Source organism: Lepisosteus platostomus, chromosome 3, assembly GCF_059453375.1.
Source record: "Lepisosteus platostomus isolate fLepPlt1 chromosome 3, fLepPlt1.hap1, whole genome shotgun sequence".
Classification (NCBI taxonomy): domain Eukaryota; kingdom Metazoa; phylum Chordata; class Actinopteri; order Semionotiformes; family Lepisosteidae; genus Lepisosteus; species Lepisosteus platostomus.
The window spans coordinates 63,211,916-63,225,288 of NC_142613.1; the positions used below are offsets into that span (position 1 = coordinate 63,211,916).

General features: G+C 35.9%; 1 protein-coding gene across 2 annotated transcripts in view; it reads left to right on the forward strand.

Annotated features, from left to right (window-relative positions):
• The first annotated feature begins 346 nt into the window (after positions 1–346).
• LOC148675248 (uncharacterized) overlaps positions 347–13,373 on the forward strand; it is a 38,776-nt gene continuing 25,749 nt past the window's right edge. Inside the window, exon 1 of one of the 2 annotated variants that reach the window (XM_088626378.1) lies at positions 347–599. The gene's annotated coding sequence lies outside the window, so the exon portion shown is untranslated. Of the gene's footprint in view, positions 600–11,290; positions 11,444–13,373 lie in introns of those variants that run through there. The other variant, XM_088626377.1, reaches the window with a different exon arrangement.

A 13,373-nucleotide genomic window follows, 5' to 3' on the forward strand; every position in this document is an offset into this window, starting at 1 on the left:
GTAATATATTTTCTTTACTAAGCAGCAATGTTCTTGGTGGGCATTTTAGCTCGGTAAATGGATTGATGGCTCAGATAGCACCCCTGCAATCCACCAGCGGTTTGGCTTCCTTCACTGCAAACGAGACAGTCTGTAGCTCCACATTTCTCCCTTTGGATTTAGTGATCCAGGAGTTAATTCCTATAGCTACAGATGGCTCAGGGAGCATAATCCTCTTTGATATCAATCCAATTCCATCTTCTGCACGTATGGACTCATTCAGATGAGAATTAGCCTAATTGAATGATTAGCGTTACTTTTCTGTGTACACTGAATGATGCACAAAACTGACCTACCAGAGCGTGTTTGTAGGAGGTAAAATTCCTGCTAGAAACAGAGATACCAAATGCGTTGGCTGGTGTTTGCTTTTACCTGCATGGAGAACTGAGCTTTACAAGGCTGTCTCTCTTACTTGCTGTCTAAAACTGAGCATCTGGGGAGGGAGAAAAAGCAAATCTTAGTCTGGCCTGGATTTGTGTACATCAGCCAAATACAAAGAAGGAGGAGGCAGGGGATGAGGGACTCTGGGATAAAGCCAGAATGCTTTTCTCTGTGCTAAGGTAAGTGATGCACTTTTGAAATGAAAGAGAGAATAGAAAAGATGTCATGTATCCTGTTGTGGGAGTCTGATTCAGCAACAAATGGGCAGGGAAAACTGCTTGATTTCCCTTGTAAAATAATAATAAAAAAATGGTATAAAGTAAAATTATCTTATAAAATTAATTACAGAAAAGTTGTGCTTCAAAACAGTTTTTATATTTTTATCTGACAAAACAGTAATGAAATCTTGTTTTGTTATGATAACTTAATATGATGGTGAACATCAGTTACTTTAAAATGATTTCAGGATTTACAATTCAAACAGCAAATGTAATGATAATCAGTTGTTTTTCAGAATTTGTTTTCAAAAATAAAAAGGCAGTTATCTGAGAGGAAATATCAACATAGGTAAAAGAAGAATGGAAACAACTTATATAAAACCAGAGTCAACAGATCTATCTTGAGTTAAGATATGATGCAGGACATGTTAAGAGCTTCTCTGTCTTTGCCAGTAACTGGTTCTAGAGTTAGGGTGTAACAGCTGAAACAGGTTTGCCTAAATATAACTCTGTTACAGAAGGTTTGGGTGTCAGTTGTGGCAACAGAACACAGAAGATCAGCTGATCTGAAAGGTTATTAGAATTAAGGTTTCATAAAAAGCTTAGAAGAACAGACTCCAGTGTGATTCAACACCTGGTGGCAGCCAGTATGATTGAGCTAGGCAAGGAGTAATGCAATTATGCTAATATAACAGCATTCTTCCAGTAGTATTTCTTGAGTTCCAGCCTGTTGATGGAGTGAAATATAAACACTTTAATTACAGTATTGCACTACTTCCTGGAGGAAGAAACAAAACATAGAATTTTGGCAATATGAGAAAGAGAGGTAGATCTAAACAAATCTATTTCTTCTACAGTAGCGCTAATGCTTTATGGATTGTAAAGATAAAAAAATAAATCCTAAAATATATTTTCAGGTATTCAAAAAGCATACATTCAATATGTTTCTTTAATGCAGATATAGGCCAGGAATGGCTCTTTGGCTTTGATTCTCTCCTCTGGATGTGTTATTGCTAATCTGCAGGATTCCAAAAAACCTTGAAGTGGTTGTTAAGTCTACATCCCTGTAACAGGATTAGCTAGCGGACAAAGATGCTTCCTATTTTAGATGCCCTGTGTTGGCAAGCAGAATAACCCTACAGTGCAGACTTTTAAGTATTTTCTCCTAATAAGAGAATGCTATAGTAATGAAAGCAGGAAGTGAGTTCTGGAGTTCAAGATTCATCATGAGATTTATATATACTGTATTATTACTTAAGAAAGGAAAGAAAAATGTAGAGTATACCTTTCACACTCTAATAATTTACACAAAGAATCCTATTCTACATGCTGATAAAAAATGTTGAATAGCAGTGGGAGAGATGCTTTCACTTTCTGAATTCCAGCTAGGAGTACTCAGTTAATATGTCAAGTTAAATTAACTTGATGGATACCATCAACAAATTTGGAAATGGATGGATTTGTAATCTGCAATTCAGACAGGCATGTGTTAATTATTTTTAGTGGGGATGCTCAGCTGCTTTTACCATTTACATGATCAATAAATTATCATGGATTGGAAATAAAAGGTAAATACAAGACACAATATCAGAAACTGAGTATACCAGCTCTGTGTTATCAACAGTTTGAAAAAGCAAACAGGGCTGGTCTAGGGAAGTTTGGGGTTTGAATAAGTAGTTGTACAGAATGAATGAAAGGGATGGCCAATGAATTTGACACTTCAACAGATATTCATTTTTCTCTCCATGTCAAGGGTGGTAGAATGGTACAGTGGTTAGCATTGCTCTCTTGCAGTGCTGGGTCCTGGGGTTCAGTTCCTGGGATGTGCTCTGTGTGGAGTGTGTACGTTTTCTTTACATCCGTATAGATGTGCTTCGGTTGCTCTGGTTTTCTCCCACAGTTCAATTGTCAATTGACTTCTTAGAAAATTGGCATCAGTGGGTGGATATTTCTGTCCGCCCTGCAATGGGCTGTCATTCCAACCAGTGTGTATCCTGCCTTGCATCTGCTGCTTGCTGTGATAGGCTCCGGCTCCTCAACAACCCTGTAATGGTTAAAGCTGTTAAAAATGGATGGATGGTAGATAAATATCAAAGTCTAAAGAAGGTCATCAATGCTTGAAGTATATAACTAATTAACATGGGAAGGTTCTCAAGGATTCCTTAGTTACTGGCCATTGAGAATCATAGAGGTTTCCAGTTTTCATCACATACAGTATGTGCTCTTAGCTTCTTAATTGAACAAATTATTTGATTGATCAATTGACTGTTTCTTCAGTCAACAACTTAGGTATTAAAGATCACTAGCAAACCAGAGTATCTGTAAATGTCCAGTGCTGAGCATGGCCATCTATGATCTTCAGATTACAGGTGTCCAAGTTCTGGTCCTGAAAACCCATGATATCTTTTGGGTTTAGTCCCAGTGGAGCTGTGATCAGTTGTTTAAATGGAAAAAAGGTAGTATTTTCTAGATCTTTGTTCACTGAACAAAGACCTTCTGTTTTAGAGGATGGCTCTTCTGATGTGCAGTCTTCATTTATCTTTGCTGCCTTAGTGACTCTCTTCTCTATATGGACTTTTGGTGTTTTAGGCCTCTGGCATTTTACATACAGTATACCTGTAAGAGGGGACCAACGTCACCCATCACCTCTGTGACATCAGCTGTATCAGTCAGCTGTGTCAGTCAGCCTGTGCCAGTAACTCCTCTACTTAGCAGATCAAGGGGAGAAGTGAGAAATTACAAATGCAGGTAGGCCAGAATGAGCTAGTCCAGTTAGTATTTTAAGGATAAAACCCTTACTCTTGTCTCTTACTGTATGTACTGTGCCTGGGAATTCTTAACGGCCAAGTAGTCAGAAACACAGTTCAATGTCTCCCTTGAAGAATAGTGTGTACTGCAGCACAGCGTCTTCTGTTACTATAGAAGAGGAGAAGAGAGTCACCTACGGTATTGTTGACACCACTCATAGCAGCAACCCAATTTTTTGGAAGAGCCATTGAATATCCCAGAAAGCAATGGGCTCATGGGTACACCCTGGAAAGGATGCCAGTCCTTCACAGGGCACATACTGTACAGACACAAACACCCACACTACAGGAACCATTTTTCCTATTTACCTACCAGTGTGTTTTTGGACTGTGGGAGAAAACTGGAGCACCCGGAGGAAACCCACACAAACATGGAGAATATAAGAACTCCAGGCAGATAGCACCCCAGGAATTAAACCAAGGGCTGCTGCTGCAAGGTGGCAATGCTACATTGGCGTGCCACCCCTGACACAGTGAGATAAAGAACTTGTTAAAGTGTGCATTTCACTGATTGTAACTTTCATAATGCTGTAAAACTACCTTATTCAGTCTAAAAAACTTCCCCAGATAACTACTGTGCCAACAAGCCACCCTGTAGTACTATTATGAATTATATACATGGTACATTTAATTTCACAGGTCATTTCTGTACGATATATTAATAATTGCTCTTGGGTTGGGTTATATAAATACATATATTAATATGGTTATATCAGGTGTAACAAAACAAAACAAAAAAAACTCCTTGGCTAATTTACTTTGTTGTATATAGTTTTACAATGTTAAAATAGATTTTACCTATAGGTACAAATATTCCCAAGGAGAAAAAATATTTTTTTAACAAAATACAATGGCATAGGTGTTTCAGATGATCAGTCACCAAGAAACTACAGTTTTAAACCAAATGTTAGTACTGGTTCACAGAAATAGAGAGCTATTTAAAGACATCTACATTCACCAGATGAATATGTATGAAAACCCATGTACATTAAAAAAGTAGGTGTAAAGGACTTTGATTGTGAATATCCATAAATATCAAGCTTCATTCTGTAACAGTCTCATTCGTTATTGTATACTTGTGTGAGCATGAGACAATCAGACTTATTTGTTTTGAAAAAATGTGCAGAACTTTTGCAAAAAACTTAAATTCCAACCCTCCATAAAAAAACTGATAGGTTTAGACACAGCTTAGAATAAAGTAGTTTCAATGAAGGGCAACACTGTGGGTGGGGGTCAGTTAAGTCTTAGTAACACTAATGCTCACGTGTTGGCTCAGAATCTTGTCCAGAGCTGGTATCTGAGCTGTAGCTCTACTGGCTTATTGAGGTTAACGTTGCTTACAGGATAGACAATACTGACAATAACATTCAGAACATTATGCATACACCGTATTTTACCCTTAGAATGTGCTAACTTTTTCAATCTGGTCATTTCAGCAATTCTTGTTCACAGCCATTTTGTTTAATTTCTGTACATGTGTAACAAGATTGTTTTTTGGAATTTGTTCCATCTTTTTGAAAGAGTAGAAAATGTAGCATGGTAAAAAGTTCTTTCATGCATATGGCCCAGTGAAACATAGTGGTCCCAGAGAGAGAAAAAGTGAGTGGTAACCTCAGCAATACATGAAAGAAGTCACAGTAGAATTCAATGTAGTTTTGTAATACGTTTACTATGAAAGTGATGAACACCGGTGTTCTCTCCTTTCCTCAGCTATAAAACTCAGACATCTTAAGGTACTTTTTAATACCTTAGACATTGCTTTAACAGTGCTTTGTTACCATATATGTCCTCTTGAAAAAAGAAGAAATATTCTGAATGGGTGTCTTTGTAGACATTGAAAATATCACAAAAGTTTGACTGTCAGACATTCTTTAGGGTACCTGGTCAGCCTAAATAAAGACACATCACTACCAGGACTGCACAACACAAGGTGTACTGCCTGCTTTCTTGGACATAAAGAATGTTATGACATCAAGAAAAAAATGAGAAAAGACAGTATAGTATAGCATTTAAAGTCCAAAACTAATCAGCTACACTTCTTGTTGCACTTTGATATATTCTCCAATTACCTGGTCTTTTACAAGCTGCCTGCTTTTTTTATTCTGGGTCGATAATAATCCTATGTATAAAAATTAAAACTGGTTTAGCGGGTTGATTTCTGTTGTTTCTCAAAATGTATTTTCCCCCAAGAATTATTTTTTAGTGGTTTGGCTTTTTCAATTGTGATATGCAATTTCATTTCCAATTGCAGTATAAGCCTTTGATTAAGTCTAAGTTTCATAACATTCACAGTCTTTCCCCAAGCGTTTCTAACTTTTCTTTATTTTATTATCTCTCACAAGATGTGCTTTCTTTCAGGATGCTTTGTCATCTCCAGTGGGCCATTGCCAGTCTTTTGAGTTTAGTAACAAGTGCAATGCAGCTTGGAATTATTCGTGATTATGTCTCTTGTGGGGCCTGGGTGCTCAAAAACATCAGCTCTTCTGATTCCGAGTCATTGGTGCAATACAGTGTGCTAAAAAACAGACGTTTGGCAGGAGATGACTCACAAGAAAATCCCAGAAAGCTCCTTCTCAAGGCAGACACAGACAACAAAATAGATGTTCTGAACAAGGCTGTGGAGGCGTATTGATGAATAAGCATTTTGCTTTAGTTCAACCAGAACTTTAGCTTGAAAGACAGAAGTAGCCCAACTAGCTGTTGTTTACTGATAAGAAAAGATTAGCTCATTATTATACAGACCCTGAATAAGTTGAAGCCATAGTTGCAATTGGACCCATACCATTGTACTTTAATGTTATTGTAATGTAATGTCCCCTACAATTGGCTGTTGAGCATAGTCCTGTCTTGGTGAGTTGTCATTACCCTTACTAGAATAAGTAGCCTTCTGGTAATGGATAGATGCTTTACTATTGATTTCAGTATTAATTGTGCAGCTTGGCTTTAAACAAAAAACAACTTTATTTGTTTAAAATATTTAAATGACCAAATTATTTACATAAATAATGGCAATAGCAGTAACAAAAACACATTTTACATAAACTTAGTAATGAAAGTAAGAATACTACAGTAACTTTGATGTTGTACATGTAAACTGTTTAAAAATTCAATAGCCTGGACCAGGCAGGGTTAGGAAATGTCATCACAAGGCTTCTAATATCACTGCTGTCAGATCTAATTCAACAGTTCTTTGGACTTTTTCACATTCTTAAGCTCAGATTTGTGTGACTTATTAATGCACAGCAATGGTTTTGTAGATGAGAGGGCTTCAGCCATCCTGTTACTCATTCTGAGAAGCAGTACAAATCTAGCAAGTGATTGACTGGTGCTATGAAGCTCAGTCCTCTTTTATTTAGTATGTAGTACCTTTGATAGGTTATCTGTGGGCTGACTATATGAGTATTGTACTCCATCACTCCATTAAGCTCACATTAGAAGATATGCTTTATTTTGAAATGCAATAAGGAAATATCAAAAAGCCATAAAGAGGAGATTCCACAGCTGAAATGTTGTGTTTCTGTTCTTTACCTGGAATGGAATAAGCCTTTACCTGTTTCTTTGTAACCTTCTCATGCTGATGTAGCTACGAGCTCAAACGTACGCAGCCCATTATGTGCATTTGGTTGTGTTTCTCTCAATGGTCTCATTCCAGTGTTACTGTATATCCACTTAAAATGTCCCCAGAATGGCATACTTTAGAGCAGATACTCAAACCTGATGTGCATACCTTTGAGAGGTGGGAAGAGAATGGCTATAAAAAAACACACAAACTTGCTCAGGACTCTGGAGCTGTGAGGCAATAGCAATACCCACTCTGCCTCCCTCTTGCTTGTTGTTTTTCTTATTAAAGGTAAATATTTGTTTCCCCCCCTTTATAGGTAAGCCAAAAGATTGGAATTATGGTTTATAGTTTATGGTTTATAAATTATAGATGTACTGGTACAGGCAGTGTATGAAGATCTTATGCTAAACAGTGTGTACTGTAGTTACTGTATATAGCATGGAGAAGAGAGCTTCACATCAGCAAAGTGCCAAGTTACAGATTAGAGATCTGTAGAGATCTAAATCGGTGGTGCAAGGTGGAAAGTGCTGCATCAGCAGGCTGAAGTGCTCTTGACTAGTGAGTACATGTCACACCACACAGAGCATCTAAATGTATAAAAGTACAGAATAACATAGGATCTTTAAATACAGCATGAGGGTGAATAGATAAGTCTTGAATGGAAGAAATTACAAATGTACATGGCATAAATCCTTAAAACAGTTAAAGTATTGAAAACTATTACATGTGGAAACTCAGCAAATGAGAATTCAGGAGAAAAGAGGAGAGAGAGCTTCTTTACACAGAGGGTTGTAGGTGTCTGGAACAAACTGTATAGCCATGTTGTTAAAGCGGATTGAATGCAATTCTTGGAGCATCATCCATCTGGCAACAAAATGACAAGACAGGCTGTATTATCCATCTATTTTGAGCTTTTAAAGCTTTTTAACAGCATTGACCTTAACTTTTTACTTTCACAATCCATGCAATCTAAAAGCTTTAATTCATATACTGCTTAAGTTTTAAGTAAATTTTCCTGTGTTAAAGAAAAGCACATTAACAATGATTTAAGTATAGGAATTGCTGCTTTAAATCTGATTGTATTATGATGACAAAGCAAGACGTCAGTCTTAATGTTTTGAAAAGCAGCTGTTTTATTCTTACGACTTGCACACTAGGGCAAGGATTAAATCAAAACTTCAATCCATCCATGACCAATTCAACATGTTTACCAACAGTTTGCTAGTGCCTATTGCGTCAATCCTGTGGATATGTTATATCAGATATTTATTTTAGAAGTTGTGAATGGGTGGATTGAGGTTTTGATTTTATCTGGATCTGGAACCCCTACAAAAGGCATTCCCATCTTCAGATCAGCAGTACCTCTTCACATCAGGGATTTCTAAGCCTGATCCCCTCTGATTTTAGGGTTTCATTCAACTAAGGTCTCAGTTATCTGATTGATGTGACAATATGCTTCCCCAATGCATTTTAATTGTTTCATCTCAAAAAACATTATGAAAAATGTCCTGTAAACTAATGTCTGTTGACAGTTCTAATACTGAATGTGGAGCGATGGTATGCACTGCTGCCTCAGAGATCTACTGCCGGCCCCTGGATTTGATTTGCTGGACTAGGTGTAGTTTGTGTGATCTCCTTGGATATGAATGGGCTTTCCCAGGTCCTCTGGTTTCCTCTCACTTTCAAGTTGTGTGCTGCATAGATTAACTGGAGTCCCTAGATTGTGATTAAGTGTGTGTCCTGTGAGGTACTGTAATCCCATCCAAGGTGTAGTCTGCCCTTTGCTTCCTGGATAGCCTTCGGGTTGCCATGACTCCTTAACAGGAATAAGAGGCTTCCTGATAATGGAAAACTGAACATTTCGATTAAATTGATTCATTTTAGACTGGGGCCTCAAATGCTTTTCCCAAAACTCCAGAGTATGTTCTGTTTGGTGTTCCACTTCAGCTCTTGGGTAATTAATGGGTTTGGTTAATTGATGTTACCCAGGCCTGAAACTACAGTATTTATAATAGTTTAACTGAAATAAATCATATCTCTTACATTATCTGCTGTGAGACAAGGAACAAAAATACAGTTATGTTTGTCTAACTGACTAAATAATGAGAGAACTCAAGTTGAGGTTAAAACCAGAAAGCACTGAGGACTTTAAGAAAGAGTTTGAGTTTGAGACCACTCTGAATAAAGCAACCTCTTTATTCAGAGATATTTAATTTAACAGTAGCTCTGTTTTTTTATTGGAGTGGCTTTAGAAGTAACTTCTTGTTTTCAAAATGAAAATTACATAAGAATGTATTCTACCTCTGCCATGAACTTTGCAGGGTCTTGTTAAAGAATGGAATTAGGGAAATATGTTTGAAATGTTTGAAAAGAAAGCAAGTTTCTTTTTAAAAGAGGTAACAGCAGGACATAGGCTCGTTACTGTACATCAGGCATGTGATTACCATACCAGGATTACTCCAGACCAATATGCCCCTTCAGATTGAGCCAGCTAATGACCCACTAATACACTGAGCTAAACAATGTACTTTTTAATCACATTCACATGGATCAACCCAGAAAATATTTAGTTGGCTTTTTTGTCACACTATTTTTGCTTTCAAAATGGGTGTGAACACTGCTCATACTATATATCTTCAAATGTGAGCAGAAGCTGAATGCAAGGTCAGAGGCAAGGTTATTATTGCAATATTTGTTTTATTGTTTTTCCAACAACGTAAACATTTTGAAATGTAGCAGAAAATAAAATCCACAAAAAAAAAACAACAACAACCTGCTTCAACAGCTCTGGTATGTCACAAAAACTTTTCAGAATATGAATCAAATGACTTTTTTTTTCTCAAGCTACTGTCCTTAAAAGCTGTTTCTAATATATTCTACTGTACATAAAGATAAGTGTATGGCAGCTCTTCTCCTGATTGCCAGTTACTCCGTGAGCCATTTCCAGTGGTCTCTAAAAATTAGCTTCAATTGGTCACATTATCTCAATGTCTGTATAACTGATGTTTGTATGTAATCTGCTTCTGGGATCAGCCATCCTTAATATAATCCTTCATTAGACCTTCCGGTATAGGTCGGTCAGAGACCTCCTAACATTCAGAACAAGTGTGTATACTTGATAAAGCCTCTAAACTGAAATGGAAATGCTGAAGTGTTCTTGCCCTAATTCTGTCTTCTAAATTGAGAAGACTTTCTAACTGGTCATGCTTTTCTAGTGTTCTCCGAAAACGCCTTTCATGACCCCTTGAGGAAATCTCAGTCCAGTCTTCCCTTACTCAAAACCATGGAAACCATTGGAAGCTGAATATTATCTGTATAAGAAATAATCTATATTATATATAATATCATACTGCCATTCTTTTTTTGAAAGAATATAGGTTCTACATTTCTGATAGAAATTCTTAAAGCTTAAAGGTAGAAATCTTAAAGGAGATAAAGGATGATAATAAAAGTAAATACATATACATTTGTACAATGACAGCTTTGGTAAAATTGTTGGAATCTATATCAGGTTAGAAAAAGAATTCCAAATTCTGCATTGTGGCAAAGAAGGTTTGAAAGGCCTGTTTTCTGACTCAGAATCTTTCTATGTACTTGTTAATTTTTCACATGAAAGCTGGTGCCTCTGATGACAGGCTTCTAAGGTGCTTCTAAACCCTGCTGATTTATTTATCAATGTACTGTTATGTAGAGCACGTGTCAGTGACTAAAAAGCACAGAGGCCACTTTGAAGATGTGGCTGTGAGCCTTTGTAGACAGTAGGAAATATAACTGGAGAGAGTGACTTTTCGGTTGATATTTTATGTTTATATTTTATGACTGCTCGGGGCATAGTTCTTTAAAAATTAAATTATACAAAGACAATAGTTCCGATAAGGCTTACAGAGACTGTGCACATCAATGTCTACTACTGCATGGTTATTCAGGAACTCAACGTTATAAGTCCCACGAAGGACAAAGCAGAAGTAAATCTTATAAGTATATAAGTAATACATATAACTATTCTCAGCATAATATGCACCGGGTCAAGAAGAAACTCTTGAGAACACCCCCTTTTTCTAAGTAACTGGACCACCTTACCACACACAACTTAAACTTTCAACTCCCTAAAAAACACAAAAGCTGTGTTTGTCTATCTTTATGCAATGCTGGTCCCTACCTTGGATCTGCTAGAGTACTTGCCCAGATCTCAGGGTAGTCTCAAGATGATTAAGGAGGCTTTTTGTTCTATCCTTAGATTCTAAAGGACCTGATTAGCCTGGGGGCCTTTCTAAAGAGGGCATTTGACCAGGCAGGTAGCTGTTGTACATGGGTACCTGAGATACGGGCGTTTTAGATTGTTTTTGAATTGTTCACTTGTTAGCTAATTTTCTCATGAAAGCTTAATTTGGATTCTCAGGAATGTTTTAGAAAATTGGATCATGTATCCCCACAGAGTAAGTACACTGATGTTTTATTATTAATTTCCTTATTTGCAATAACTTTCTGAATAATAATAATAATAATAATAATAATAATAATGATAATATATGCTTTAGGTTAGGGATTTCAATTGTGCGTGGCATTCAGTCTTAGAAACTATCATATCACATTATTTTTTTAATTATAGTGATACAATATTTAAATTTAATATACATGTATACTCATCATTGCAATTATAATGCTGAGAGAAACGTATATTTACACAAGGTATAATCATTTTTTTTTATTTGCAATTTAAAATATGGACATGAACAAGACTACTTTGCATTGTCACTGTGGACGTACAGTGAAGTAAATATTAAAAGGCTTGGAAAAGTCCTTGAAAATGCAAAATGGTAACAGTATCTTGATCTAATGCATGAAAATAAAGTAGTACTGTACATAGAATGGAAGGTTAATGATTAATTGAAAAGAAATGTTCTTTAATTTCATTAAACTTATTCAATGGTTTTCAAACAAAAATAATCAAAAAACAGTGTTATTCTGTACAAAAAAGAAAGATTGAACACAATTTATTATGCATAAATGTATATTTTCTTAAATCCACTTTTAATTGATAATTTGCTATTGATGCACTGAAATGCAGAAAGTTCTGAATGTCCTTGATGAATCAGAGAAATTTTGAAATGCCGTTTGTGTTACTGTATGTGCAATTATATTATATGAGAGTAATATAGCTAGTTAGGTCCATATGTATTTTTTATGTCAGGCTATGCAGCAGCAAGACAGATTTTGAAATGTAACCTGATAGTGATAGTCTAGAACAGAAGGTGTATTCTTAGCTCAGGCCTATTCAGCATTATTCATTATGACCACAATTTCTCTCTTACATTCATGTTCTAACTCTCTGTATGATAAATCACTGACACAGAAAGCCAAGAGTGTCTGAACAAATGAAGGAAAAATGTGAGTCAAGTTGTAGGATTCAAAGAGAGGGAAAATATGACAAAAAGGACTACCTGAATACTGTTTCTTATATGAATCAAAAAAGGGAACAATGAAGCAATTAATACTTACATAATCTAGGCAGAAAGAGATTAAGGGTTTTTTGAGGACAAGTTTAAGATAGTTCAGTGGAAGCCTTGTTCTTAGTTTTCACACATATTTTAAAGGGATTTCAGATTCGAAGTTTGACCAAACAATGTTCTGAATTTGTGTAACATGACAGTTTGAAGTTACATAAAACTAATAATTACATATGTATCTGTGCCCGTGGGTGGATTGGAGCTATTAGAATGTGAGGCCTTGAAATAATGGGTGTTTAAAACATTATATTATTATATTTAATAATATATTAAAATAAAACCTTTTCCAGCACCTTGATTGTTTCTCAGTGACATCTAAATGGTTCCAAGAACTAATTATACAAGAAGTGACAGTTTGTTGTGATGTTAGGAAATTTCAGACACAGGTGTAAGTAATGTCAATACTTAAAAACTAAAAACTTTATTTTAGTTTCAGAAGCCCTAATTATTAATTCATCACAACAATATTTTTTTAAAAGGATGAATATAAATTTTTGTTTTACTATTTTTTGAACATTTCTGATTAGGTAATTTAAGATCCTGATTTTAGGCATTTTTTTCACACCGTGGCTAGCATAATTTGTTTTCTTTACACACTATGGGGAATGGATGTTTGTGAAATGTGAAAATCAAACAATTCAGTCTTAAAATTGCAGGTACAATATTTGTTTATGCTTGATTTTATCAAAGTTCTTTAAAGTAATTTATATAAATATCCTTTAGATAAGGATGCATCTCTTGCTTAGAGTCCATCAGTTTTCTAAATCCTGTGGCTGCTTTGCACGTATCAAAAGCAGAAATCTCCATAACCTCATCTTCATAACTTCATCTTGCCAGCTTGAAGGATGTGGTTTTGAAT